This window comes from Triticum dicoccoides, chromosome 3B (assembly GCF_002162155.2).
Source record: "Triticum dicoccoides isolate Atlit2015 ecotype Zavitan chromosome 3B, WEW_v2.0, whole genome shotgun sequence".
Classification (NCBI taxonomy): domain Eukaryota; kingdom Viridiplantae; phylum Streptophyta; class Magnoliopsida; order Poales; family Poaceae; genus Triticum; species Triticum dicoccoides.
Genome location: NC_041385.1, coordinates 833498368 through 833523397, shown reverse-complemented (window position 1 = coordinate 833523397; position 25030 = coordinate 833498368). Strand labels below are relative to the sequence as shown.

Sequence of the window (25030 nt, the reverse complement as noted above, 5' to 3'; positions counted from 1 at the left end):
CTGATGGACTTTTGGAATCACTTGATTATGAATCACTTGGTGCTTGCGAACCGTGCCTTATGGGCAAGATGACTAAAACGCCATTCTCCGGAACTATGGAGCGAGCAACTGATTTGTTTGAAATCATACATACTGATGTTTGTGGCCCAATGAATGTTGAGGCTCGCGGCGGGTATCGTTATTTTCTCACCTTCACAGCTAATTTGAGCAGATATGGGTATATCTACTTGATGAAACACAAGTCTGAAACATTTGAAAGGTTCAAAGAATTTCAGAGTGAAGTAGAAAATCATCGTAACAAGAAAATAAAGTTTCTACGATCTGATCGTGGAGGAGAGTATTTGAGTTATGAGTTTGGCCTACACTTGAAACAATGTGGAATAGTTTCGCAACTCACGCCACCTGGAACACCACAACGAAATGGTGTGTCCGAATGTCGTAATTGTACTTTACTTGATATGGTGCGATCTATGATGTCTCTTACTGATTTACCGCTATCGTTTTGGGGTTATGCTTTAGAGACGGCCGCATTCACGTTAAATAGGGCACCATCAAAATCCGTTGAGACGACGCCTTATGAACTGTGGTTTGGCAAGAAACCAAAGTTGTCGTTTCTTAAAGTTTGGGGCTGCGAAGCTTATGTGAAGAAACTTCAACCAGATAAGCTCGAACCTAAATCGGAGAAATGTGTCTTCATAGGATACCCAAAAGAGACTATTGGGTACACCTTCTATCACAGATCCGAAGGCAAGACATTCGTTGCTAAGAATGGATCCTTTCTAGAGAAGGAATTTCTTTCGAAAGAAGTGAGTGGGAGGAAAGTAGAACTTGATGAGATAACTGTATCTACTCCATTATTGGAAAGTAGTTCATCACGAGAACCGGTTCCTGTGACAACTACACCAATTAGTGAGGAAGCTAATGATAATGATCATGAAACTTCAGATCAAGTTTCTACTGAACTTCGTAGGTCTACTAGAGTAAGATCCGCGCCAGAGTGGTACGGTAATCCTATTCTGGAAGTCATGTTACTTGACCATGATGAACCTACGAACTATTAGGAAGCGATGATGAGCCAGGATTCCGCAAGATGGCTAGAAGCCATGAAATCTGAGATGGGATCCATGTATGAAAACAAAGTATGGACTTTGGTTGACTTGCCCGATGATCGGCAAGCCATTGAGAATAAATGGATCTTTAAGAAGAAGACTGACGTTGATGGTAATATAACTGTCTATAAAGCTCGACTTGTTGCAAAAGGTTTTCGACAAGTTCAAGGGGTTGACTACGATGAGACTTTCTCACCCGTAGCGATGGTTAAGTCCGTCCGAATCATGTTAGCTATTGCTGCATTTCATGATTATGAAATTTGGCAAATGGATGTCAAGACTGCATTCTTGAATGGATTTCTAGAAGAAGAGTTGTATATGATGCAGCCGGAAGGTTTTGTTGATCCAAAAGGTGCTGACAAAGTGTGCAAGCTCCAGCGTTCCATTTATGGACTGGTGCAAGCATCTCGGAGTTGGAATAAACGCTTTGATAGTGTGATCAAAGCATATGGTTTTGTACAGACTTTTGGAGAAGCCTGTATTTACAAGAAAGTGAGTGGGAGCTCTGTAGCATTTCTAATTTTATATGTAGATGACATATTATTAATTGGAAATGATGTAGAATTTCTGGATAGCATAAAAGGATACTTGAATAAAAGTTTTTCAATGAAAGACCTCGGTGAAGCTGCTTACATATTGGGCATCAAGATCTATAGAGATAGATCAAGACGCTTAATAGGACTTTCACAAAGCACATACCTTGACAAAATTTTGAAAAAGTTCAAAATGGATCAGGCAAAGAAAGGATTCTTGCCTGTGCTACAAGGTGTGAAGTTGAGTCAAACTCAATGCCCGACCACAGCAGAAGATAGAGAGAAAATGAAAAATGTTCCCTATGCTTCAGCCATAGGCTCTATCATGTATGCAATGCTATGTACCAGACCTGACGTATGTTTAGCAATAAGCTTGGCAGGAAGGTACCAAAGTAATCCAGGAGTGGATCACTGGACAGCGGTCAAGAACATCCTGAAATACCTGAAAAGGACTAAGGATATGTTTCTCGTATATGGAGGTGACAAAGAGCTAGTCGTAAACGGTTACGTCGATGCAAGCTTTGACACTGATCCGGACGATTCTAAATCGCAAACCGGATACGTATTTTTATTAAATGGTGGAGCTGTAAGTTGGTGCGGTTCTAAACAAAGCATCGTAGCGGGATCTACATGTGAAGCAGAGTACATAGCTGCTTCGGAAGCAGCAAATGAAGGAGTCTGGATGAAGGAGTTCATTTCCGATCTAGGTGTCATACCTAGTGCACCGGGACCAATGAAGATCTTCTGTGACAATACTGGTGCAATTGCCTTGGGAAAGGAATCCAGATTTCACAAGAGGACCAAGCACATCAAGAGACGCTTCAATTCCATTCGGGACCAAGTCCAAGTGGGAGACATAGAGATTTGCAAAATACATACGGATCTGAATGTTGCAGACCCGTTGACTAAGCCTCTCTCACAAGCAAAACATGATCAACACCAAGACTCCATGGGTGTTAAAATCATTACTATGTAATCTAGATTATTGACTCTAGTGCAAGTGGGAGACTGAAGGAAATATGCCCTAGAGGCAATAATAAAGTTATTATTTATTTCCTCATATCATGATAAATGTTTATTATTCATGCTAGAATTGTATTAACCGGTAACATGATACATGTGTGAATACATAGACAAACATATAGTCACTAGTATGCCTCTACTTGACTAGCTCATTAATCAAAGATGGTTATGTTTCCTAACCATAGACATGTGTTGTCATTTGATTAATGGGATCACATCATTAGAAGAATGATGTGATTGACATGACCCATTCCGTTAGCCTAGCACTTGATCGTTTAGTATGTTGTTATTGCTTTCTTCATGACTTATACAAAGTTCCTGCAACTATGAGATTGTGCAACTCCCGTTTACCGGAAGAACACTTTGTGTGCTACCAAACGTCACAACGTAACTGGGTGATTATAAAGGTGCTCTACAGGTGTTTCCGAAGGTACATGTTGAGTTGGCATAATTCGAGATTAGGTTTTGTCACTCCGATTGTCGGAGAGGTATCTCTGGGCCCTCTCACTAATACTCATCACTTAAGCCTTGCAAGCATTATAACTAATGAGTTAGTAATAAGATGATGTGTTACAGAAAGAGTAAAGAGACTTGCCAGTAACGAGATTGAACTAGGTATTGGATACCGACGATCAAATCTCGGGCAAGTAACATACCGATGACAAAGGGAACAACGTATGTTGTTATGCGGTTTGACCGATAAAGATCTTCGTAGAATATGTAGGAACCAATATGAGCATCCAGGTTCCGCTATTGGTTGTTGACCGAGAATAGTTCTAGGTCATGTCTACATAGTTCTCGAACCCGTAGGGTCCGCACGCTTAACGTTACAATGACAGTTTTATTATGAGTTTATAAGTTTTGATGTACCGAAGTTTGTTTGGAGTTCCGGATGTGATCACGGACATGACGAGGAGTCTAGCAATGGTCGAGACATAAAGATTGATATATTGGAAGCCTATATTTGGACATCGGAAAGGTTCCGGGTGAAATCGGGATTTTACCGGAACACCGGGGGGTTACCGGAACCCTCTCGGGGGTTAATGGGCCTTAGTGGGCCATGAGGGAGAAGAGGAGGGCCGGCCAGGGCAGGCCGCGCGCCGCCTCCCCCCCTAGTCCGAATAGGACAAGGAAGGGGGGGGCGGCGCCCCCCTTTCCTCTTTCCCCTCCCCCCTTTTCCTTCTCCACCAAGGCAAGAGGGGGGAGTCCTACTCCCGGTGGGAGTAGGACTCCTCCAGGCGCACCCCAAAGGGGCCGGCCGCACCTCCCCCTCCCTCCTTTATATACGGGGGCAAGGGGGCACCCCATAATACACAAGTTGATCTACGGATCGTTCCTTAGCCGTGTGCGGTGCCCCTCTCCACCATATTCCACCTCGGTCATATCGTCGCGAAGCTTAGGCGAAGCCCTGCGCCAGTAGAACATCATCATCGTCACCACGCCGTCGTGCTGACGGAACTCATCCCTGAAGCTTTGCTAGATCGGAGCCCGGGGATCGTCATCGAGCTGAACGTGTGCTGAACTCGGAGGTGCCGTACGTTCGGTGCTTGGATCGGTCGGATCGTGAAGACGTATGACTACATCAACCGCGTTGTGCTAACGCTTCCGCTTACGGTCTACGAGGGTACGTGGATGACACTCTCCCCTCTCGTTGCTATGTCATCACCATGATCTTGCGTGTGCGTAGGAATTTTTTTGAAATTACTACGTTCCCCAACATCCACCTCCCGTCCCCTTCCTCCTCCTCCTCCTCCAGCCACCCCCTCCCTTCCCCTCCTCCGGCCACCACCGGCCCCCTCCCCCTCCACCCCCCGCCCCCTCCCTCCTCCTCCGGCCTCCTCCCCCTCCTCCTCTCTCCTTCCTCCTTCCTCCATCTTTTTTTCTGTTTTTCACTATAGTTTTTTACTATTGTATAATGTAGTTTTTTTACGGTTTTAGTAAGTGTTTAAAATAATTAGTAAGTGAATTAATAAACTAGTTGAACTAGTTTGGTTTTAGTAAGAACTAGTTGAATTAATAGAACTAATGTATTTTTAGTAACAAAATTAATATAACTAGTTGAACTAGTTTATTTTTAGAAAGAACTAGTTTATTTCTATTTATAGGAAGTTTATTTTTAGTAAGAACTAGTTGAATTAATAGAACTAGTTGAACATGTCACATTTGTTGTTATTTTTTTAGTTTAAGGAATTATTCCCGCATCGACGTCGATGATTCCTATCCCGCGTCCTCGTCGTCGATACCCGTCGTTCGCTAGGGTTTTAGTTGTATTAGTGATGTTATATGTATGATACTATTTGGGATATATTAGTGATAACTTATAGGGTTTTTGCTTTTGCAGAAATCAAGGAGCCCCTCCATCGTCCCCGTTGTTGTCCCCGTCACCGACCCCCTCTGACCTCGAGGTGAGACCAGCAAACGGCCTATGTTTGTAGGTTACACCTCCGAGTGGCCTATGTTTTGCCGGAGTGTTGATTAATTTCCGTTCCGGCAAATTTCAGGCGCTCGATATGTCCTGTTTTAGCAAAGGTCATGCGGGAATTTTCCATGAATTTTAGCATGACTTGTGCTAGAATATGTAGGAAATATCGAGTGGCCTGGATTTAGTCATACCCATAGTCAACCCTGATGAATAATAATGATCTGATTTAGTTTTTGTAGTACATATATTTAATTGTAAAAGTTTAATCTTTGAATTATGAACATAGGAAATGTCGTCGGACGAAGAAGGTCCTGGGGAGTGCTCCTGGTGCGAGGACAAACGGGGTTTCTCTGACAGGCCTCACCTCGACGAAGGTCGGCGCTTCAGCATTAAGCTTGAGGAGGCCTTCGATTGTGATAAGGTAAGATACGACGCAATTCTTTTTTTGTAATTAAGCTCGACTTCTACTACTTCAACGTGTAATTTTCGTCTTTTACAATTCGACTAGCTTATCCCATGCGAGGCAAGACGCTATGTCTTGGAGAGGATGCGTTTCGAAGATCATGAGAGGAATGAAACAAAGAAAATTAACCAAAGAACCCATCATGGTATTGATTTTGAGGTAAATATATACAACTCTGAGAGCGTATCCCATTTTGGTTGCCCGGGTTGGGAAGCACTTTGCAAGATGTATGATTTTCAAGAGGGTATGTTTGTCACAATGGATCTTGGGGATCCTGACATCGACCAAGACAATTTGGACATTTGGGTTCTTGTTGATACGCTTCCTATTCTACCGCTATGTAAGTTCCTCAAACATAGTTATTAAGTTATTTATATTGTTTATTTCAAAATAATTGAAAGCTTATTTCCATTGATTGCTTATTTTCATTCTTCAAAGAGTGTGCGGAAGATGGTAGACAGAACCAACTACATCGATGGCTCTGAGTTAACTTATCAAGAGAAAAATCATCTGGTCGCATATTGTACTGGCATTGAGAATTACAATGCCTTTTATCGAACTCCTCCAAATTATGGTGAATACATGCCACTAGTGCATGTGTTGAACGACGATAACTTCCATGGAGATTTCCTGGTAAGATTTTTTACTATTACGACATCCATGCATCTTTTGCATACTTCTAAAACTGAACTACATTGCTAACTATGAAGTTATTACTATGTTTTTCAACAGAAAATCCCGATGGATTATGTGCCTCATTTGATGTATCAGAATGGTCACCTTGATGTTTTGAACATACAGCCAGGTCATCCTACGAATCTCACCTGTGCATACCGGATTTCTAAAAACGGTGAACACATGATAATCAAAGAATGGAAGAAATGTATGGACATTCGTAAGGAGGTTCTTGGAAGCAACATTGTGCGAAAGGCAACAATTGGAGACTGGATAATCTCCATTCTCCATAATGGAGAGTCAGGGGCTATCTTGTTTTATGCTATTTTACCTAAGATAATATAGTAGGTCCTAAGAGAGTGTAGTAGGTCCTATGAGGTACAATATGTTTATGAGAGTTGATGATGATAAGTAGTTGTGATTATGTCTAGTGACCAACTTGTATGTGATGTCTCATTGATAAAAACGATGGTCATGATCAGGAGGTGTTATGTCAGGACCCCGATCCCAAGCCACACCGATCTAGCATGTAACGCATCATATCACTTTGCGGTCTCACGCACCGTATTCCCACGGGTGCCACCTTACCTGGCCCAGGACAGTTTGCGTCTTTTGGCTCACGTATATGATAGTGTCTCTAGCATCCATATGACAAAGAACCTGGGCCGACATGACTAGTCGTAAACCCAAAGTGGCACTAACTTGTCGGTCATCAGCAACGAACGTGTCGGTCATCAGCAAGTGAATCCGGCCTATAGTAGCTGGGCTAGCAGGACTCCAGAGAATCCGGGCTGTAGCAGGCTAACAGAACTCTGGTAGACCCCACGTGACATTTCCCTGTAGGGACAGACACTGGAACGGAGAAGGACACATGCCGGCCAGCCTAAGTGTTCTGGAGCAGTAGCAAGCTACCATGGCTCTGTGGAAGCACTAGGAGACATTTCCCCAAAAGAGAGGCTACCAAGAATAAACAACTAGGTTGTCGGATACCACACATACCAAGCATTTCAAATCATACACACAATATGCTCGATATGTGCAAATACAACATGGCATCACAACATAACTCTACGACTGAAAGTATTTATTCAATAGGCTCCGAGGAGCAAGATATTACAAATATGGGTCTCATGGCCCAACATTCAGAGCATACAAGTCAAAGCACAAACGGAAGCTTAAAATGTCTGAGTACATATATCTACAAATGAAAAAGGCTGAGAAGCCTGACTATCTACCAGATCCTGCCGAGGGCACAAGATCGTAGTTGAGGTAACAAGCTAAACGTCGAAGTCCACGCGGAACTACTAGTGAGACTGGAGTCTCTCTGCAAAAACATAAATTAAGCAAACGTGAGTACAAATGTACCCAACAAGACTTACATCAGAACTATCTACATATGCATCAGTATCAACAAAGGGGGTGGGCGAGTTAAACTACAGCAAGCCACCTTTGACTCACTGGCTAACCTGAACTACGACTGCAAGTAAGTCTTTTGAGGTGGTGCACACGAGTCCACATATTCACCATATCAATACACCACTATGGATCCGCTCACGTCTCCCTACGAGAAGGCCATCCATAGCACTCACGCTTATCTTCCGCATTTTAGAGTATCCACCTTCACTTGTCTATGAAGTGTATAGGCAACCCAGAGGTCCTTTACCACGGACGCGGCTATTTGAATAGATGATGTTAACCCTGTAGGGGTGTACTTATTCACACACGCTCTCGCCATTTACCGCCATGTACACATCGTGTATCTCGGCAACCTTCAAGCGGAAGCCTAGCGAGGGTGTCGGCCACGACCTGACTAACCACACAAGTCTCTAGTCCAGGTTTATCGCCTATTCGGGTTCCATCCACAAGGAGATCCGGCTGGGGTGTCGCTCACGGCCCCAAACAATGTGAGCAGGGTTGCCAAGCCCACCATCCGGGTGCCACTTGGTACACCGTGCCACTGCACCTAGTCTGTCCCAAGCCCACCTGTACTGGGTGCCAATTGGTAGACTACTAGCACTACCTACAAACACCAGAAACTAGTTGCAACTCCTAGACAGAGATCGAGTTGATTAATAAGTCGAGAGATATTGGAGTGCCCGGAGTCCAATGTGTGGTAGTAACCGTTCATGGATCACAAACACAAAACTTAGTTCCTGAGGACAGTTTCAATGAGACAACCCACCATCTACTCCTACATGGCCTCTCACCGCTACCTTTACCAAATCGTGTTCACACACTTAGCTCACACGTAGTAGGACATGTTCATCACCATTCCAATTCATCCTCGATGAATCAGACCTGACTCAACTCTAAGCACTAGCAGGCATGACAAAAAGGCATGAATGAGTAGGCACATCAGGGCTCAAACAACTCCTACTCATGCTAGTGGGTTTCATCTATTTACTGTGGAAATGACAGGTCATGCAGAGGAAAGGGGTTCAACTACCGCAGCATGTAACAGTTGAATCATTATTGTCCTAATGCAGTAAAAGAGAGAAGGAGCGAGAGAATGGGATTGTATCGGAATGAACAAGGAGGTTTTGCTTGTCTGGCACTTCTGAAGATGATGTAACTCTACATCGGTGTCATTGAACTCATCGTCGAAAGCACCTCTACTCAGAGGGGACAAATAACGGCAAACAAGGAAGAACACAATCAATACAATGCAACAATATGATGAATGATCATGACATGGAGATATGTTGTGGTTTGAGCTAATGCAACTAACAACAATTTAAATGAAATTGGTTTGAACCCTAGGTTCAAATTCAAACTCCATATGTGAAAGTTTAAATGTCATTTATATGATTTGGCCTAAACAACAGCCATAAGTTATGCTAACATGCATGAAAATGGTACAGATGGATGGACTGGATTTTTCTGACCATTTTTCATATATAATTTGTTTCATTTGGAGTTATGGTTTAATTTCTATGAATTTTAGAAGTTTTGGGCATTTTATGGAATTTATAAATCATTTCTGATTTATTTTAAATCCCAGAAAATATTTACTGCGTCAGCATGACATCAGCGAGTCAACCGCCAGCCAGGGTCAAACCTTACAAGCGGGGCCCATTGGTCAGCGAGACAGGGGTTAACCCCGTGTTGACTTGGACTTTGACCCGCTGCGGGGCCCGCTGTCACTGACTTGGTGGGGTCCAGCTGGCGGGGATTAGCGGTAATCACCCCACCATGTCGGCTTCCGCCGGCGGTGACCAAACACGCAGCGGCAACGCCCCGGACTTGCGCTAAAGGCGACGGGGCCGGAGTCTAAATGCACCGGGGTGTAGTCCGGGCTCGCCCGCTTCCAGGGAGGCAGGTGGGACGCAGTGGGGACGACGGAGCTCGCCGGAGCGGAGCTCGCAGCGGCGGCCGGAGCTCGGCTCGAGCGGGCGCACGACTGTAGGCACAGGGAGGCCGGATGAGGTGTACCACGGCCTCCTGAGTCCTCTTGGAGCTCGTCTATGAGGTCGTACGCGATGGCGCTAAGCAGAATGATGGCGGCGAAGAGGCGCGGCAGCAGCGAGCCTCGGCCCTGGCGGGGGATGGGGCCAGAGCATGCGAACGTGAGGGGGAGAAGAGGGGTTCAAGGCAGGGGCTCACAGTGAGTCCATCGAGCGCGAGGGCGAGATCGGGGATGCCCTGTAGCTCCCGAATTGATGACGAGGATCCATGGTGGCCGGAGAAGGAAACGGCGATGCTGGCGATGTTGTAGGGCGCCCGAGGACGCGTGGCTCATCTGGGATGATGCAGATGGCGAGACGGAGCCGATGGGCACGACGGTTTCTCGAGAGACGGCCGGTGAGCGTTGTGGCAGTGTGCGGCGGCGACGGCAGCGGTCGGGCGCGAGAGAGAGAGATCCAGAGAAGGGGGTGAGAGCGCGGGGGAGTAAGGGAGAGAGGCAGGGAGGTGCGTGGCGCCATCTAGACGCGTCAGGGAGAAGGCAGCAAGCAGGACGTGGCCCTGCGCATGCCGGTGTGCGTCAAACACACGCCTCGCGTCCTTCTGGCGCAAGGTGGGAGACGACTGGCAACGGTGGTGGGTTGGGCCAGCTCCTGGGCTGCACAGTGCTTGGCATGTGAGCTATAGGTAAGCACCAGGTAAGGTCAGGTGAGCTTTCTCTCTTTTTCTATTTTTTGTTTCTGTTTTCTAATTTTGCAGTTTGTTTTTGATCCAGTTTTAAAAACCAAATCAATTTTACAAATCCTGAAAATATTCATGAGCACTTTCAGAACTATTTCAGTGTCCCACAAATAATTCCAACATTATTTGAGCATTTAAATTATTTATAGTGTTTAAATGCCCAAAGTCAAATACAATATGATTTAATTCAAAATCCAGGAATGACCTAGAAATATGTTCATCATTTTTGGCAGAGGTTTTCACCTTTATCAGAAATCATGAACATTTTCAAAGGGCATTTTGGGTTCATTGGAAATGATTTTATTTGAGCCTATTTGAATTCATTTGGTGCTAGGGTTTATACAATCCCCATTTCAAGTTTCCTTTAAATTTAAACATGATGCAACAACCAAGCTAGACCAAGTGCAAGGTAAAGCTAGGGATGTGACAACTCACCCCCACTAAACAAGAATCTCGTCCCGAGATTCAAGTTGTGAGGTAAGAAGACAAAGGGGACACTAAGTATCGAAAACTTCATGATCCAACTGTCTTCTCGAGGTTGTTAATTTGTTGACTCAAATAGATCTTGACGTCTTTGCTTTCGAGATCTTCATCCAACACGATGACGATAGAAAGAAACTCTACAGGAATCGATCTCCTCGAAGATCGAGAAATTCAAGATCAACTCACAGAATGAGACATTGAAACATCTCTCGAGCTGAGACATGAAGCATACATCCAGAGGGATGGAGTGAAACATATGACAAAGGTTCACTAGGTAGACAACAATTCCACACTTAAGAAGGTGGTGAACGGTTGTTAACGTAGCGAGGAGTTTAGTTGCCATGATACCATAACGGGGCACCTCAGGGAAAGTAACTCATAGAATTATTACCTTAAGTGGCCAAAGAATTACTTTTGATACATGGATCACTGAAACTCTCTAAACCAGCCTAAGGCAGTTCATCAACAATCGTTCGGTGGAGTGTGAAGGAATGGCATACCCAGCCTAGAATGGGTGGTGTGAATTACCTTGTTGAAGACAAAGCAATTGATGATTTTGCTTATCATCAGAAATAGAAGGAACCCATTGTAGGACCACTTTGAGGATGATCCTGATCAGTAATTACTGAGAATGGTAGTCCATAGTAGGATGGCACAATTGAGGTGCAAGCTGGGAACAAGATGCAAATGTTGGGAATGATTCTAGTAACTGGGGAGAAACCCAACAGTAGAGAGTGAGTCCACTGTTTGAAAGGTTATAGCATAACCGAGGAAACTGGGAGCAAATCTCAAACAATGCCAATGATGGAACCTAGAGCTTGCGCGTGCTCTCAAGAACTTGAGCATTTACATATTTATCAAGGTTTTACCAACATCCGTGTCAAGGATCCTGGCAACACAACATACTACCATGATGAATGGTGATGGACGATGCAGATGCAAAGGAAGATAACACCTTCTCATATTTCACCTTAGCGAGGCCAAGGAAACAAAATCTGGATGATCGACCGAGAGATATTTAGCACTCCGCTTCTAATGTTCTCCTTGATGTACTAGTGTATCCCATTCATAGATATGGTTTTATATCTAGAACATCAAGTAAAGGTCGGACTCCGGGAACACAAAAATCCATAAGGGACATCTAGGGAGTAAATCCTACGAAATCCTTATGGGGAGGTGGCCGACTTCCTAAATCAAGATACTACAATAATAGGTCTTCCAGCTGGGTGTGTTGGCCACGACATCCACTTAACCGGTTACAGAGAGACCAATATTATAGTTCTTGGGAAACGTTCCAACCATCATATCTGCCTGAGATTCAGATATGGTTGGTGTAGGAATATTCCAGACTCATCAAGTCTAGAAAGAAAACTGAAAGTTTGCAACACAAATCGACGAGATGACGTTGCGAGATTCTCAAGAAATGAACTACGATATCAAGCTCCAAAACATGAGTTGGTTCTGCTACTCACATGTGAACACGCTGTCCCAGACAAGCATGAGCACATAGTAGTCTTATAGTGAAACACTATCGAGTTTAGGTTGGGAACCATCATCTAGGGTAACGAAGTCTTGTGCATGACCTAGGAGTAGCACAACAACTGCTTTTCCTTGAAAAAGTCAATGAGTGGCTTGGCGTGCTAGGGACACATATAGAATGGAGGTAGCCTATCAAACCATAGCATTCTTCACACATGCATGACTGACTTGGGATGGTTCCAGAGGAGGCAACATTGACTTTCTCGAATTCACGGCAGCAACTTGCATCAAATGCACATGAATTAGAGGAGGTCACTTCTTTCATCCGAACATATGCTTCATGCACGGGACATGAAGATAATGCTTATAGAAGTTTCCAATACTAACTTAGATATTCAACATGCATCATGGACAAGGTGAAATTGTTGTCATGGGCTCAACAACAATTCATCCAGGTTTCCATATAAGTGGAATTCCACAATTTAGTGAACACGGTGATAGCATTGGCCAGACCAAAAGATATAATGATGTATGCTCGAGGGACAACCATGAGTAAGACAACATTATGAACATCGTTGGTTCTGGTTTGATTTGACGATAGCCCACACTCAAATCAACGATTGGGTAGGACAATAGCTCCAGCAATTTATCGCAAGGATAAATCGAGGAAGGTATCATCTTTCTTCAACACAACACAAAAGATATCCCTTTGAAATGAACTAGGTTAGGCAAAGCTTTATCTTTCAACTCTCCAACTTGTTGTTTAGCTTAACCAACTAGCTCAGGGTATCTCACACGGATTCTTGGAGAAATGATGGTTTTGAAAACCAGCTTGATCACGAGCTCAACTTAGCGGTCAGGTGACAACCTGGTGATACCTCTGAGAAGACATTCGGAGAATCACGAACCACCGATATGTTACTAAGCTCGAGAACAATATTGCTTTTCAGAGAAAGATGATATGACCAGAAGAGTGAGGGATTGCCAAAATCCTAACTCATTGATCGATGAGTACACCAAAAATAAGGACTAGGTAGCACAATGAGTCTTAGAATGATGATTCGAGATCCAACACACGAAGAATGAAATTGTTTTCCATTAAACTACCAAGCAACGGAGTTGCTAGGAATATAGATTTCACACGTCATGATTCACTTGTCGGCGTTCCGGTTGCAACAATACGGAAACCGAGAAATGAATAATGAGGGCGAGAAGTATCACTATATCAAGAGTTCATAGGATGGTGTGCAATTCCCATGATATTCTTAACATAAATATGGTAATAATCCAAGGTAGAACAGAGCAAAAGCTAGATTGGCATTTTGATCTGCGGAATACAACTGCTTTGATCCAATCCTGGATATGCATAAGGTACTGGAGTTTGTTTCTCCTAGTCATTCCGAGATAGAATGGCTTGACGGACCACAGGAATAATAAACACCGATGAACATGAATGCAGAACTACTCCTGACTAACAATTGATAAACATGGGCCAGAAAACAACTAAAGAGGGACAACTCAAAAGAACATATAACTTTCTGAGTTGTGGACGCATAGATTAGTATGTCGAGCAACACTCAATAATTCTTCCGTATAATCCATGCAGAAAGGTACGACTGGCAGACTCACAATGTGGAAAGGAGAACTCATCAAGAGCACTCTTGTTGTGATCTTTTGGTTCAAAGAACTTCTGCCATAAGCGGTTCATGGTATTTGGAGGAACGATATACCACGGACCTCGAGGATTATCGCAAGGGTTACTAGTATCCTAAAGGAACTAGAAAACACTATCAAAAAGAAGTAAGTAGCCTGAATCTTGGGTTCAAGAACCTAGGGGTAGAATGCCTACTATTAAGTGGCATCACGGGATGCTCTCGAGAATGACGGCCAGAATCATCACACTGGGACACAAAACATGGCTAGATTACTAGATGATCCCTTAAGACACCTAGGGTTGTAATAATAGCTTCAACATATATGTCGAAGCAATGGAGCACCTCAACTCACTGACATGTGTGGTTAAATCTGGCACAAAGGAACTTCAGAGTGGTAAGAAGGAATTTGCAAATGCATCAGATTGTTTAGAAACATGGGATGACTCGGACAGCATAACGGTTGTAAATGCTCAAAAGATTTGAGACATCTTGTGAAATGGTGGCATAGCCACTCAACATCATAGTATCAAGGTTTCTAGACCAAGTGTCAATAGATAGAGGTAGTAGGAACTGAACAGAGGCTTAAATCCATCAATCCTATAAGTCTACGGATTAGTAACACGTGATCCTAATAGAAAGAAGAGAAAGCCTAGGTTCTTAACCCTGTAGGAAGATAAGATGACTTAGATCAGAAGGCATAAGGTATAAGGAGTAAAAAGGGCCTTACATTCCCGTCCACAATCAATTCCCTTATATAACTAAAACATTTCTAGACTCAACTTCGACCAGTTTGGCTTGGTAATCCTACAGGCAGTTAGGCTCTGATACCAAAGCTGTCAGGACTATGATCCTAAGCCACACCGATCTAGCATGTAACACATCATATCACTTTGCGGCCTCACGCACGGTATTCCCACGGGTGCCACCTTACCTAGCCCGGGACTGTTTGCGCCTTTTGGCTCACATATATGATAGTGTCGCTAGCAACCATATGACAAAGAACCAGGGCTAACATGACTAGTCGTAAACCCAAAGTGGCACTAACTTACAGGGACAGGCATACATGACCCAGCAAAGAACGTGGTAGTCATCAGCAAGTGAATCCGAGCTGTAGCAGCTGGGCTAGCAGGACTCCGGAGAATCCGGGCTGTAGCAGGCTAACAGGACTCCGGTAGACACCACGTGACATTTCCCCGTAGGGACAGAGACTGGAACGAAGAAGGACACATGCCAGCCAGCCTAAGTGTTCCGGAGCAGTAGCAAAGTACCATGGCTCAGTGGAAGCACTAGGAGACATTTCCCCATAAGAGAGGCTACCAAGAATAAACAACTACGTTGTCGGATCCCACACATACCAAGCATTTCAAATCATACACACAGTATGCTCGATATGTGCAAATACAACATGGCATCACAACATAACTCTATGACTCAAAGTATTTATTCAATAGACTCCGAGGAGCGAGATATTACAAACATGGGTCTCATGACCCAACATTCAGAGCATACAAGTCAAAGCACAAACGGAATCTTAACATGTCTGAGTATAGACATCTATAAATGAAAAAGGCTGACAAGCCTGACTATCTACCAGATCCTGCCGAGGGCACAAGATCGTAGCTGAGGTAACAAGCTAAACGTCGAAGTCCACACGGAACTACTAGTGAGACTAGAGTCTCTCTGCAAAAACATAAATTAAGAAAACGTGAGTACAAATGTACCCAGCAAGGCTTACATCAGAACTATCTACATATGCATCAGTATCAACAAAGGGGTGGTGGAGTTTAACTGCAGCAAGCTAGCTTTGACTCAGTGGCTAACCTGAACTACGACTGCAAGTAACTCTTTTGAGGTGGCGCACACGAGTCCAGATATTCACCATATCAATACACCACTATGGATCCGCTCACGTCTCCCTACGAGAAGGCCATCCATAGCACTCACGCTTATCTTGCGCATTTTAGAGTATCCACCTTCACTTGTCTATGAACTGTATAGGCAACCCAGAGGTCCTTTATCGCGGACGCGTCTATTCGAATAGATGATGTTAACCCTCCAGGGGTGTACTTCTTAACACACGCTCTCGCCACTTACCGCCATGTACACGTCGTGTATCTCGGCAACCTTCAAGCAGAAGCCTAGCGAGGGTGTCGGCCATGACCTGACTAACCACACAAGTCTCTAGTCCAGGTTTATCGCCTATTCGGGTTCCATCTGCAAGGGGATCCGGCCGGGGTGTCGCTCATGGCCCCAAATGATGTGAGCAGGGTTCCCAAGCCCACCATCCGGGTGCCACTTGGTACATTGTGCCACTGCACCTAGTTTGTCCCAAGCCCACCTGTACTGGGTGCCAATTGGTAGACTACTAGCACTACCTACAAACACCAGAAACTAGTTGCAACTCCTAGACAGAGATCGAGTTGATTAATAAGTCGAGAGATCTTGGAGTGCCCGGAGTCCAATGTGTGGTAGTAACTGTTCATGGATCACAAACACAAAACTTAGTTCCTGAGGACAGTTTCAATGAGACAACCCACCATCTACTCCTACATGGCCTCTCACCGCTACCTTTACCAAATCGTGTTCACACACTTAGCTCACACATAGTAGGACATGTTCATCACCATTCCAATTCATCCTCGATGAATCAGACCTGACTCAACTCTAAGCACTAGCAGGCATGACAAAAAAGCATGAATGAGTAGGCACATCAGGGCTCAAACAACTCCTACTCATGCTAGTGGGTTTCATCTATTTACTGTGGAAATGACAGGTCATGCAGAGGAAAGGGGTTCAACTACCGCAGCATGTAACAGTTGAATCATTATTGTCCTAATGCAGTAAAAGAGAGTAGGAGCGAGAGAATGGGATTGTATCGGGAAGAACAAGGAGGTTTTGCTTGCCTGGCACTTCTGAAGATGACATAACTCTTCATCGGTGTCATCGAACTCATCGTCGGAACCACGTCTACTAAGAGGGGACAAATACCAGCAAACAAGGAAGAACACAATCAATGCAATTCAACAATATGATGCATAATCATGACATGGCGATATGATGTGGTTTGAGCTAATGCAACTAGCAACAATTTAAATGAAGTTGGTTTGAACCCTAGGTTCAAATTCAGACTCCATATGTGAAGGTTTAAATGTCATTTATATGATTTGGCCTAAACAGCAGCCATAAGTTATGCTAACATGCATGAAAATGGTACAGATGGATAGACTGGATTTTTCAGATAATTTTTCATATATAATTTGTTTCATTTGGTGTTATGGTTGAATTTCTATGAATTTTAGAAGTTTTGGGCATTTTCTGGAATTTATAAATTATTTCTGATTTATTTTAAGTCCCAGAAAATATTTACTGCGCCAACTTGACGTCAGCATGACGTCAGCGAGTCAACAGCCAGCAAGGGTCAAACCTTACAAGCGGGGCCCACTGGTCAGCGAGATAGGGGTTAACCCCGTGTTTACTTGGACTTTGACCCGCTGCGGAGCCCACTGTCAGTGACTAGGTGGGGTCCAGCTGGCGGGGGTTAGCGCTAATCACCCCGCCATGTCGGCTGTCGCCGGAGTTCCGCCGGCGGCGACCAAACCCATAGCGGCAACGCACCGGACTTGCACTAAAGGCGACGAGGGCGGCTGCTAAATGCACCGGGGCGTAGCCCGGGCTCGCCCGCATCTAGGGAGGCAGGTGGGATTCAGCGGGGACGGGGGAGCTCGCGGCGGCGACCGGAGCTCGGCTCGAGCGGGTGCATGACTGCAGGCACGGGGAGGCCGGATGAGGTGTGCCACGGCCTCTGGGTTCTCTTGGAGCTCATCTACGAGCTCGTACGCGATGGCGCTAAGCTGAACATCAGCGGCGAAGAGGTGCGGCGGCGGCGAGCCTCAGCCATGGCGGGGGATGGGGCTAGAGCATGCGAACGCGAAGGGAGAAGAGGGGTTCGGGGCAGGGGCTCACAGCGAGTCCATCAAGCGCGACGGCGAGGTTGGGGACGCCCTGTAGCTCCCGAATTGACGACGAGGATCCACGATGGCCGGCGATGGAAATGGCGATGCTGGCGACTTTGTAGGGCGCCCGAGGACGTGTGGCTCGTTTGGGATGATGCAGACGGCAAGACGGAGCCGATGGGCACGACGGTTTCTTGAGGGATGACCGTTGAGCGCTGTAGCACTGTGCGGCGGCGACGGCAGCGGTCAGGCGTGAGAGAGATCCAGGGAAGGGGGTGAGAGCGCGGGAGAGTAAGGGAGAGAGGCAGGGAGGTGCGTGGCACCATCTAGACGTATCGAGGAGAATGCGGCAAGCATGACGTGGCCCTGCGCGTGCCGGCGTGCGGTGAACACACGCCTCGCGTCCTTCTGGCGCGAGGTGAGAGACGACTAGCAGCGGTGGTGGGCTGGGCCAGCTCCTGGGCTGCACAGTGCTGGGCCTGTGGGCTCTAGGTAAGCACCAGGTAAGGTCAGGTGAGCTTTCTCTCTATTTCTATTTTTTGTTTCTGTTTTCTAATTTTGCAGTTTGCTTTTGATCTAGTTTTAAAAACCAAATCAATTTTATAAATCCTTAAACTATTCATGAGCACTTTCTGAACTATTTTAGTGTCCCACAAATAATTCCAACATTATTTGAGCATTTAAATTATCTATAGTGTTTAAATGCCCAAAGTCAACTACAATATGATTTAATTCAAAATCCAGGAATGACCTAGAAATATGTTCATCATTTTTGGCAGAGGTTTTGACCTTTATCAGAAATCATGAACATTTTCAAAGGGCATTTTGGGGTCATTGGAAATGATTTTATTTGAGCCTATTTGAATTCATTTGGTGCTAGGGTTTAAACAATCCCCATTTCAAGTTTCCTTGAAATTTAAACATGATGCAACAACCAAGCTAGACCAAGTGCAAGGTAAAGCTAGGGATGTGACATGTTATATGACAATGATGCATTATGATGATAAGTTGTTAATGATATGATGATGATGATGATGATATTTATTATATCATTGGGTGAAAGAACCGTGGATTAGTTTCAAGTGGATATCCATCCACTTGAAACTAGTCCACAGTTCTTTCTCCCACTGATGTAATAACTCATTATGATGTAAAATCATTCTCTAAATTGTTGCGGTATTAAAACTTGTATAAAGGTGTATGAATACAATATGAAATAAAAAAGAAATACGGAATAATAGTAGTAGCGCGCTCTAGGAGAAGCGCTACTACTAATTACCAGTAGCGCTTGTTTTAGAAATCGTTGCTACTAAGTCGATATAACAGTAGCGCGGTCCAACCCACGCTACTGCTAACCTTTGGCTGTAGCGCCTTACTAGTAGCGCGGTTCCCCGTGCTACTAATAGGCTTTAAACATGCGCTACTGCTAGGGTTTTCCCTAGTAGTGAGTGGTGGTAGCAAACACAAGACCCTCGTATTGAATTGCATCACAATATTCATCCGTGTACAGAAATTGATTTTTGAGCAATATCCATCGACGCATGGAAGTAAGGACGACAACAAGCTTGTCGAAGATAGCAACAACTTCATAGTTTGTGTATCCCAAGAGCGGTTGGGAACTCGACAAATTGCTATCTTCCGTAGATGATAGTCACCATGATCGTATTTGAACTCACATAGAATACCGGTGTACTCAACCTCTGGGCAGTCATCTGTGATTTTTGGAAGTGGAACCCGGTGATAAGAGTACACATTCACATGTTCCCAATCGCAGTTGTACCCAATATAAACAACCCAATCTCCATTTGCACCTGCCCAAGCCTTGCCCTCAAGCAATGGAATCTTAACATCATATGTATCATTATCAAGCGGCATCAACTTGCACAAGACGAGGCTTCCCCCATCCCCGCGCCAGTCAGTAGGGTCACGGCGAAGAAGATAGGGGAGATCAAACCGCTCCTGGACCCTAGGGTTCCTTGTAATGATGTTATTAGTTTAGTCGAGAATGGTCTTAAACGAACCTGCCATGGTAGCCGAGGTGATTACGTCGCATCGATCAATGAGTTCCTCCACCACGCCATCTTTTAGATCGGGGCAAGAATAACAGTGTCGTTTCCGGCCTGTCCCCTCCATGGAGAAGATGATCGAACAATGGCAGAAGGAAGGGTGAAGGCAAATGGAGGGAGGAAGAGCGTGCGACAGCAGTTCCAAATCGAGAGGGAAAGGTGAAGAGGTGATGGATGGTTTCCACAGTACGCGAATAGGAGCCTGGGGAAGTGGGAAGCGAACGGTTGCCACAGAGATCACACTGACGACAAGGGCCGAGTGAACCACATTCGTATATCGCACACACCTTGATCTGGCTGACCGTTTCTTTTGTGTTACCTAACCATAAACAGTTCATCCGAGTGAACCGTATGTTGTATATCACACACACCTTCATCTGGCTGACCGTTTCTTTTGTGTTGCCTAATCACAAACAGTTCATTCGAGTGAACTATATGTTGTATATCGCACACACCTTCATCTGGCTAACCGTTTCTTTTGTATTGCCTAATCACAAATAGTTCATCCGAGTGAACCATATGTTGTATATCGCACACACCTTCATCTGGCTGCCCGTTTCTTTTGTTACTCCTCATCACAAACAGTTAATTGAACTGAACCGTATGCCCTACATCGCACACACAACTAAAATCTGAACCGTTTTTGATGCATCTGTCATTGCAAATGTTTTGGACATTTTTGACGGTTCTCTGACACCACCATTTGCGATTGTTGCATCGCACACAGCTTGTTGAAGGGTCTTTGATCGTAGTATCGTGCTAGCAGCATCCCCGAGTAGTGGATCCAAGTATAAGTTGGAGATTCGATGCCCAAGCTGACTCAGTCTCCAATACTGGAACATCATCGTTGATGACTAAACGCCAACTTGAAGACCCCCTCGTGTTGGGGAAGAGGGCAGCTCATGATTCAGCTTCGAAGGGCCTGACGAATGATCCTCTGGATATGAGTTCAGCTCTAGTTCCAGTGGGTAATACATCTGGGATTGCTCATCAATTCGAAGGAAGTGAAGAAGAGCCCTCGGTTGATGGGGGCATACCGAAAAAAAGTCAGAATAGGAAGAAGCTGAATGTCAGGGGGGTGAACCCCGGGCACGCAACGGAACCCGAGTCCTTTTCAAAATCATCGGCCCAGCAATGCCCCTCAATCCGGTTTGCCCTTGGCCGGGTTCCGCAACTCGGCCAAGTCCCGCATCCCGGTTCAGGCCCGCTGGCGCGTGCCGGCCGGTCCCGACAAGTCAAGACTTCTTCAACAAGCAAGTAGCATCATGATACGCTCCTCAACCGACCTCAGGTCAACTCCCATCCCATCCAAGCGTACAACAAGACAGACCCCCATGAAGGGGCAAGCATGGCTACAGTGGCCCACTTACTCCGTTGACCAATGCCGGGATGGCTACAATGCGCATCCATCCTGTCAACAAGTACCGACGGCAACCAAGCGTCCTGGCACTGTGGCTGACTCTGGCTCAACCACTGCATGACGTACGGCAAACCAAGGCACAATGCTTCCTGGAGAACCCGGCGTACCCTGGTACCCGGCGTGTCCCAGCGTTGGCTTCCAGTCACTAACAACCCAGCCCCGCAGCCATGTAACTTTACCATTGTAACCCTGGGGGTTGGCATGTAAAATCCCCCAGAAGCCCTCCATGTACAGGGCTGAACACCAGAGGGGCGGACAGATCATCAATAGAATCCATCCACCCATAGAGAGAAGGAGTAGCCTATGCACGGGCACGTCTTCCTTCCTCCCCAAAACAACTCAAGGAGCAAGCTTGTACCATCTCCATATAAACCATACTCGGCAGGACTAGGGGTGTTATCTCTCCAGAGAGACCCGAACCTCGGTATGTCTTGTGTCTCTCGCTCGCTCATGCCGACCTTGCCTCTAGAGCCCACCGGTGCCCTCGAGCATGTCCCTCTCTTTAGCCATCCCTTGGCATCTGTCGTGTGCCACTTCTATCTTTTTCTTTTTCTATTCCTTTTCTTTTTCTTCCTGCTTTGTTTTCTATTTAAATTAGCTACTAAATCATTTTATTTAAAATTGAAAGTTGGCACATAAATATTAGACAAGTTATTGAAGAGGCGCACGAAGTTGCAACTCATTTGCAAACTTATAAATTTATGCTTTTATTTAAATGACTCAATTAATTGTTGTTGGCTCTGCATGATGGATACTAGGGCCAGTTTGACGTCGTGCACTGTATTGCGAGTACAAGTTGGTAATTAAGGCTGCCCTTGTATGGTTGCAATTCGATACAGGTGTATTATATTCCGGGTGTAACTTACTTTCAGCTAGAAACCAAAACAACGGGCGGAGACCTGTATATTTTACAGGGGTATTCAGATAGAAAACGAGAATACAAACAGGGCCTAAAGAGGGTTGCTCACACTACTTACCATTTGTTCACCCCCGAACAACAGCGCCTCTTATGGACCGAAAATTTACGCTGACAGCAATGACAAAATGGCTAAACTTATGGATCACCAAAATTTCCCCCAAAAAAACTAAGGACATACGTGTCCTCTTCCCATTAGTCCCGACTTTTACAGCCTGGGTACCCTGTGATTTCCAACCGTACCACTGTACCAGCTGATGCCAGATTGATCCGTAATCAATACTAGTAGAATACCCGTGCGTTGCCATGGGATATAAACATAATGTATGTTAAATTTCACATGTTGAGAAAAAATAGCATGGGCATAATTGGGTAATAACTGAAGTCCACTTCACTTGCAATGTAAATTGATTAAAAAAGAAATTTGACGATGTATATATATAGAGAAATTATCGAACTAAAAATATGTTACAAATTAAAATTTACTTGACGCACTTAAGAAATTCTCGCACACTCGGGAATGTTGTCTATTCAGTTTTTAGCTTACCTGCCCAGCCTTATTCTGACCTCGGCTACTATCTCACCACAACCAGCCCTCTCACTCTCTCACCCCACACACCCCTCACTCTATGTGTTCCTGTGCCGATAAGGCTAACAATACATGGATGATGAAAGTGATCGTCATGAAATACATTATTTCTCATCTTTTCACTAAATACATATTTCTAACATAGTTCCACCAATTTGTTCTATTTCCATGATTGCTTGGGATGAATAGTGCAAACAAAAAGATGTAACATGATGTGTCGGCCATCCCTCTAAACACTACCACCATCTCCGCCACCTGAGATCTGTTGCACCTTTCCTTCAAATCCGTTAATCCCCCGCCCCTTCACATCCAACAATGACTCTCTAGTATTCAGTCGAATCCATTATAGTTACGTCAGTGACTTTGTCGATCGACATTTTCGAAGCATCATCTGAAGCCATCGTTTTTTACCTCTGATCTACAAAGGTGAACATGTAAACATATATTAAAATAAACATAATAAAAATAAGTGCATATACGATCTATATTAATTGGTCTTGATGCAAGCAGGTGGCCGTTTTTAGTTAGAGTGAGTAGCATCGTGCCTTTGGTAGCGTGAGTTGAATCCCAATTTTAATAACATATAGTGAGTAGCATCGTGCTTTTTACTAGAGTGAGTTGCATCCCAGTTTTAATACACATAGGTTCACCTCTAAATCACTTGTTGGTAATTATTCTCCAGAAATGAATTGTTAGGGTTTGTGATATTTTTCACTATATAAAAAAGTACGTGACGTTTCTCTCATAACAAACAATCGCTTTTCCTCAAAGCCACATCTCTTCTTATCTTAAAAATAGCAATTCACCCTCTCTCTCTCTCTCATGGCACGACACAACACTCACATCTCATTCCCCTAGCCTAGTCTGCCCATCGCGGCTTCTCACTGTTGCATCCCCTCGACGCCACATCATTTAGCCCATGTCTTGCTCTCACTGTCGTGTCCCCTACTGTCCATGATGTCACCCGCCCCCTTTCTCCGCCCTCCACAACACCCCAGGCTGATCCTGGTGCTACGGAGTGCAAACCATCGTAGCCGAGGGTGACCTCCATTGCAACACAACCTGCTGCTCACTGCAATGCCGCACCTTCTCCTAGTACAGTGGCAAATTCAGGCTGGGGCATGTGATGTATCCACGTGTCGCCAAATAGGGACACAACATGCAGGGCAAGGTCATCAGCATCGGGATGCGGCACCCATGGGAGAATGGAAGAAGGCATAGCACGTTATGCAACCATGAAATCTAGTGTGCCAACGCTTGATTTACCTAGTAAAGTCATGCAATCAAATCGGATCGCGTGTAGGAGAAACATGCATTGTGGGAATTAACCTAAGAGATTGCATCACAATTTCCTTTCCCTCGGAAGATCTTGTGTGATTCAGGGCAGATGGATGAACGAGCAAAACTCGAGGGGAGGGATTGGTGTACGAACGGCGACATACTAATGTACCATCACTAACACATACTCACCTTTAATAGTAAAGATACCCCCCTATCTCTCCATTCCATTAATCCCCATCCATCCCACCCTGTCTCGCTACTTGTGGCGGGCTACAGGGATGGACATGGATTCCCTTCCTTCGATCCACATCCATCCGACCATCTCTTGCTTCTTGTCGCAGGCCACGAGGACGGACATGGATGCTAAGCATGTCGTATGGGTAGGGTTCGGTGGGGGTCAGAACATGAGACCAATTGGCGATAGGAGTCGGAGGAACTCCAGTAGCTCCCCTAAATTATTATATCTCCTATATTTCATCGGTCTTGTGAAATTATCAAATCCATATGTACATTATTTTAATACCCTACATTTTCAGTTATGTTATCAAATTCATATGTTTATCTTTCAAAAACAACCAAAACCAACACATTTTCAGCAGCAGCATACACATCTAGTGGCATATAGCTATCGCAATTAGTGCACACACACATTTTTATCTCTCTAGCAATCGGCGATTACTATACAAAATCAGTAATCAGCAGCTACCTTAGGCAAGCAACCCCTATATAAACTGCCACAACACCTCCTTATAATCAGCTGGTATAATTAGCAGCAGCATTAGGCAATTAGCGGCATCATCCCCTCAATCCCTGTCACTTT

The 25030-nt window shown here is 44.9% G+C and overlaps 1 pseudogene; it reads right to left on the bottom strand.

The window, feature by feature from the left end:
- The window catches only part of LOC119280209, a 108255-nt pseudogene that overhangs the window by 35110 nt on the left and 48115 nt on the right, over positions 1-25030 (bottom strand).